This window comes from Stegastes partitus, unplaced genomic scaffold (genome assembly GCF_000690725.1).
Source record: "Stegastes partitus isolate 25-593 unplaced genomic scaffold, Stegastes_partitus-1.0.2 Scaffold992, whole genome shotgun sequence".
Classification (NCBI taxonomy): Eukaryota; Metazoa; Chordata; class Actinopteri; family Pomacentridae; genus Stegastes; species Stegastes partitus.
This window is the reverse complement of record NW_007578723.1, coordinates 119272-126383: the sequence shown is the minus strand read 5'-3', so window position 1 is coordinate 126383 and position 7112 is coordinate 119272. Positions and strand designations below refer to the sequence as shown.

At 44.0% G+C, this 7112-nt stretch overlaps 1 protein-coding gene across 1 annotated transcript in view; it reads right to left on the bottom strand.

Annotated features, from left to right (window-relative positions):
- gse1b (Gse1 coiled-coil protein b) overlaps window positions 1–7112 on the bottom strand; it is a 168249-nt gene that overhangs the window by 137233 nt on the left and 23904 nt on the right. The gene's annotated exons all lie outside the window — the stretch shown is intronic.

Sequence of the window (7112 nt, the reverse complement as noted above, 5' to 3'; positions counted from 1 at the left end):
CATCTTTGAGTTACTATCATACTTTTCAATGCAAGACTTTCATTTACAATTTATATAGTGAAGGATGTAAGTACTTGTTTCACCACTGATCATGGCATCTACAGAAAACAACATAACCCAGGACGTTTATACCACTAAGGTGCATCGTCATCATCACATAAGAAACGTCGTGATGGTATCATATTCTGGGTAACCCCGTGATGCCCGGCCCCGTCGATGCTTTCAGCCCGCTCGCCAGCTCTCCTACAAATTGACACTAAATGTCTGACATGGGATTAGAAACAGAATCTGCACCACATGAACCATATCACAGTCCCGTCACTTGAGCTTGCAAGCTTACACGCTTCATACATAACTTGAACATCCGCTCGCTTCCAAACTGGACGTCACGGCGGACGTCTACGTCGGCGTGAGGAGGGGGAGATGGGCGGGGGAGATACAGAGGCTGGGGTTGAGGGTAATCTGTCACTGTCTCATTACTGGGCCACATAAAGCAGGGAGGGAGGGTTAGGAAGGCAGAGTTAATGCAATAAAAAGAAGAGAGAAAAAATCAGGGGAATGAGAAGAGAGGGAGGGCCAGGTTATCCTAATTCAATAACAGGAATCAGTTGGATGTAGATCAAACTGATGTGGACCACACTTGGGTTACTGAGTAATCATTTGAGAGCAGCTGCAGCAGCAGGAATAATGCACTTTATTCAGGAGTCCAGGTGACTTTCCAAGCATGTGAGAAGTTTCTATGGTTTATTCTAAACTTGGAAGTCAAGTAAAAACAACTTTTATGTCTTCACCAGCAAATGTGTTGTTTCAAATAAAATCTACATTTATCTAATACTGTTAAACACCTATTTCCATTAATACATCTTGTGACTTGAGTGCAGAAGTTAATACAACCTATGTTCCCATTTTAGGCAATTAAAGACAGAACTGTTTAATAAATAAATAAATGTACAGTTTATTGTTGCTTTTTTTTCCTCTTTTAAATGGTGGAATCTCTCTCTTCACAACACTGGTTGAGCCCTCGTGCCTCTGATGCGTGCTGTTGCTTGAATATTCTGTTCGTTTTAAATGCTTTAGAAATAAAATAAAAAAATGCTTCCAGCAGCTGGAGGTCAATACTCATTAGAATACGATATCAATACAGAATTGTACAACACAGAAGTGGGTACAAGGTCAGCTGTGAGTTGTAGCTTTTTTTTTTTTTTTGGCCATGCAATTAGTCAGGCTTTGGGAAAGACGATGACTGATCTAACATTATGGAACATCAACCTTAGTGCCTCTGCTACTCCAGGACTAGACCAGTGGTAACATCCAAGTGAAAATCTGAAGTGGACTACGTGCTTCTTTCTATCTCATGAGCCAATCAGAGTACACATACTATTTTTATCTATTTATCTGAATGCATATAATGCTCACACAGTAGACCCTGACACCAAGGTCAACACTTGAGTCTATAACCATGTAATAATAATAATAATAATAATCCATGCATTCCTATGAATTGCGAGTGCAAGTGAAAAGTGTACATAATTATAAAATGTCTCCATCTGGAAGTTTTTGATATTTCAGTTGCAATCGATTTTTTACAGCCCCACAGTCACTTTAAAACTAGTCAATCGAAAATCCAATAAACACAGATCTTTAGCACAGACCATGCAAAACATGCACACACACACACACACACACACAGATCACTGTGGTTGCGCTCACATGCACCGCTGCTGCCTGTAAAGCTACCAGGGAGGAACCATAATCACACACACACACACACACACACAGGAGGTAAAGGTGATCTGCTGGAGCCATAATGAGGGAACACTGTTGTTGTGAGCCACTCACTGCAGCTCTGATTACAGCCCGGTGTTCAGTTTCTAGGCTAGGAGTAAACACATGAGAACACTGCCGCTGTGGGGATTTGACAGTAGGCGTGCACGCGCGCGCGCACGCACGCGTACACACAGGCGGGTTCGCCATGCATACAGAAGCAGAACAACACGGCCGAAACATGAACGACGCACCGAGCCTTCATGTGTGTAAGTTTAGTAGGCTTCAGCCCAGCACACACCACTTTCCCCCCGCTCGCCGTCTGTCTCTTCAGAAGACAAAGCATGGCCTCGGTGCCCTGGGCTCATTAGCGGCGGCAAGAAAAAGAGGCAAACAACACATATGCACATACTGTCAGTTTTTTTTTCACCCACATGATGTGGACCCTTTGGCAGTTTAATGGCATTTGGCAGCTGAGCAAAGCAGGGTAATCTACTTGCTGATATATAAACACAGCATAAAAGAGCTAATGCACATCCACCACTTGTGATTTGTTACAGAGGCATTAAAAACTATATTGGTAACATCCCCCCTCCTGTAGCAATACACAGTGGCACTGTAAGTGAACTACAATATGCCTTCTTTCTTTTTTTTTACTGCCTGTCAGTGGCTTTACAGAGCATTCAGGCTGCCATCAGGGATTAGTTCAATTCTCCACTCAATCTCACTACTACACATGCTATATAAGGGAATCTATGCATGCATGTGTGTGTGTGTGTGTGTGTGTGTGTGTGTGTGTGTGTGTGTCAGACTGCGCATGCACATGTTTACCCTGCATGTGTGTTAATGTGTGCGTGCATATACACTCAGGGGTGATATTAGTTAATCATAGCCTTCACTCAGCATAAATAAAGACCAATTACTGCGCTTCCCTATGGGCTCTTCACTATTAGCACACTAAAGACCCCAAAGAGTGCAGCCCCATAGCTAATACAGCCTTAGTATACCAGTCAGCCTGCTGAATCACGATGATAAGCACTACAGAGGGTAGCAGAAGGACAACATTCACAACATCATAACTGCTGGGGTTGGATTAGACGTACGAGCACCAAAAGAGATCACTATGTGTAATACCCCCAAATAATAATGATAACAATTAGGAAATTTTATACTATATCTTTATTTACTGAGGTCTCGTTGGGATTAATTTCACTTTATTCGCCAAGTACAGAAGAATCCGTATTGCTGACAGTGGTGAACTGCTGGGAGACGGCGAAAGGGATATATGCAGTAGTTCAGTCAACCGTCTGCCACAATGTGCATGTGCATTATGCTGTTATATAAAGCGTTGGCCTTTATATCAATACCAGTTCAGGAGGTCAGATGACCTCCTGCCTGCACGGTTTAAACATCACTAAATCGGCTTATGGCAGACAACAAATACAGGCATATATACGCACACGTAACTGTGACTGGAATGGCAACCAAAGAGTGAGGCACTGCTGCAAAATCATTTAAGGGAGGTTAACAAAACTAAACTGTGTAAAGGTATAGATACAGTACGAGGGCCATGCACCAGAGTCCAGCCCAACCCTTTGTAATGATCAAAGTGTGTACAGAGTCTCATTTCAGAGTCACTTATGTACAACAGCAACCTGCTCGCTGTGATTTCATTCTCTCACACAAAAGCTGAAGCAAACAAGGAAACGCTATAAGTAGCACAACAAACTTGAACTTTGTTTTAAAGGTTATTTTAAACTTCTTTTAATGCACTTCCAGAACAAAACAATCATTTTTGCATTCAATAGGTATAAACACAACTTTGTTGCTTCCTACCTGACAGCTATTGAAGCTCGCAGTAATTGGCAGAAGCTACAACAGCAAGCTTCTACACAAACTGAATCAGTGTTTTACAAGCATCTTCTATGTCTTAGCATTAGAGGCACTCTTTACGTAAAAACTCTTAAAGGTTTTAAAACACTTCGCTCCAAAGTAATGGACTAAGCCAGAGGACATTACATGCTGTCACATCCTGTAACAAGCAAAGCCTGCTGTTAAGTCGAAACTGCTCCTGTTTTCTACATTCAGCGGTCATCTTCTGTAACGTGATATTTAGCAACATAAACATAAGATGCAACACTCAGCAAACCAAACACTGTGACGCATGCTCGCACAGTGCCGTCTTCTTTGGTCCTTTCCTTTGAGTGAATGCCTACGTGTGGACAAGTGACACAGCAGCTAGAGACGTGTGCTTCACAGCGCACGCACAAAAGCAAAAATACACACACAAATATAGTGGACCCTTGCTGGCAGCCACTCATCACCCGGAGAGGCCAACCTAATTTGGAGGACAGGCTCCTCTTTGCCTGCCGGGGAGGCAGCAGGGATTATGAGCCTTTATACACACTAATCTAGTTTCGCCACGCTGGGAGAGGGAATCTGTGTGTGTGTGTGTGTGTGTGTGTGTGTGTGTGTGAGCGAGATGGTAAAAAAGGAATATACATCACTGGAGTGCATGAGCACGTGCACATGCGCTGAATGTGTGTTCTGCACCATTAGTGAGTTTGCGTGTGTGAGTTTGTGTGTGCGTGTGTGCATGTTCCCAGCAACCTAGTCTGTATGAGCAGAGATAGGGAGGCTCTAAAACTGGTTAGAGATGTGGCTTAGCCTCTTGTCCTCTGACGGCAGCTGGCAGAAACTACACAGGAACACTCACACTCGTACACAAACACACACACACACATCAACACACAACCAGAGGTAACCCTGATACACAAGTAAGCACACTGCTGCTGGTACAATCAAAGCTAAAGGACTGTTGTGAGTCAGATTGGATGTTAGTGTGTGTAGAGGGAAAAGCGATTTGGAGGTGAAAGAGTCCTGTCTGTGTTAAAATCAAGATTGGGAGGTTAGAGGTCAAACAGGCTGCAGGCAACCATCTGCACTCCCAGGTGTGGGTGAATTGGACCAACAGCTGGTTTAAACACACACACACACTCACACTCACACACATGCACACTAGCACGGAGCACAATGCTGACGGGACAATTTCAAAAACCTGTCTGGTATGTGTTAGCTCACTGTTGAAAATGTGTGTATCTAAACACCGCGTGTGTATTTGGCTTGTTGGCTGGTTGAGGTCAGTCAGAGAGGCAAATGTGTTGTGATGCTTTAGTGCATGTGTGTGTGTGTGTCCAGTTATGTTTATGAAGACATGCAAACCATCAGAGAGGGGACATTATGGTAAAGTAAGGAGCTGTTTCAGGCTTAAGACTTCGGTCAGATTAGTTCGAGAGGCACCTACGATGGTTCAGGTTAGAAGGCCGGTCTAGGAAATGAATTACATCAATGGATGTCCTCACAAAAATAGCCAAACGCACGTGTGTGTGTGTGTGCGCGCATGTGTGTGTGTGTGCGTCGCCAGTGAAGCCTGAGCATGAGAGTGAATTGGCTCGAAGCACCGACACATTCCAAATTCCAAAACACAGGAGACAGATCTCATGGCCAAACCAGAGCTGGGACCACACTGGGAATCACAGAGGAAGAGTTTAGGGGGAGAGAAGCAGCGAGAGAACGGCAGAGAGGGGAAAGAGAGCGGGGACCACAGACTGTACAAGCTTACAGTGTGTATGAGCACTGGCTTGAGTAATTACAGACTTGCCTAGTGTGTGGAGCCGAGAGTCTACCACAACACAGCCCAAGTGATGACACCATACACCACACACACATATGCAAAGACACACAATATGCAAGCGCGTGCACACACACACACACACACACACACACACACATAACAGCAGTTTCCGTACAAAGCATTTAAACAGCTGCTCCTTATCCCCACTCTTCAAAACCACACATACATTCGTGCACAATTTGCAAGCCACCCAGTGGTGCAGAGTGACTTGAACTGTTGCACAAGGAAGCTCATTTTTGCACACACAAATGGGTATGTGAACGCAGACAGGCACGCATGCAAGCCCAGGCCATTACTTTCAGTTTGATTTAAAATTTACAATACCTGGGTCCACTCCCTAAGCTGCACACCTACTGGTGTCTCCATTTTTTAATAACTGGAGATCTCCACCTCTGTGCTTCTCCGATGTCAGATCTGTCCTGAGTGGAGCACTGACACCATCTGGTGGTGAATGGTATCATTACACATCCTACACACTACACTGAGCACTCTACCTGCCAAGGACCAACTGCATCGCAAGCTAATGATATTGATGTGCAATTAGAAAGAAATCAGTGTAGATTGATTCATGTGAAAATGGAGATGACATGGAAATTCCTCGACATGTCATGAAGACAGACAAGACGTCTCCGTCAGCACAAAACCGAAACAGAGAATCTGTCCAGACTGCAGTCACTTGGAACAAATCAAACAGCGACGGCAGACACTGGCGGTTTTGATGTCTGGAAATGGCCACAAGGTCCCAATCTATTCCCTAACTGGATATCTGTCTGTTAAGCAGCACTTCCTGACAGGAAGCGCTACATACAGTAGAGAGACAGGAGAAGAGACACAGATGGAGAGACTGACAGAAGAAAAATCCAAAATTGGACATAATAGCATCAAAATTCACAGCAGATTGCCAAAACCCCAAGCGCTGGGGGAAAAGACTGATGTCACTTTTACCCAACCATCAATTCAAATTTAACGCTTTTCAATTTGCTCATTTTACACCGATATCTATTTATAATTCAACAGATGCAGATAAAAACCCAATATGATTCGAACAGATGATTGTTCTCCTCTTATAGATGTACATAACACGACCAATGACACTCTCATCCCTCCAGTCCGATGCCAAGGTCTTGCTTTTGTTCCATCGATACGCAGAAACTGGGACTGTGTGGTAAGTGGAGACAGATTGATGAGTCATGGCGGGCACTTTCTTCACACTCCGTCTAGCCCATTTGCTCTCCCTTGCATGTGATCTTTTGGTCTCTCACGCTGGATTTGTTCCTTCGCTCCCTTCTGGTCAATCTACCATCTTATCCCACTTTTTTTTTTTTCTTCTTCTTCTTCTTCTTTTCACCATCTTTCTCCTTGTCGTGCCCTACCTCCTACTCCAGTTTTATATTTCAACCTTTCTCACAGCCTTCTCCTTCAACCCAAACCACCGCCTCCTCCTCATCCTCCTCCTCCCACCCCCCACTCCCACTCTCTCATTCTCACACACTTATCTCCTTCTGTGAGTTATTACACCCACTCCTCCTCTCTTATCTGCTCCATGTTGAATATGCCACGGATAGATAGATAGATAGATAGATAGATAGATAGATAGATAGATAGATAGATAGATAGATAGATAGATAGATAGATAGATAGATAGATAGATAGA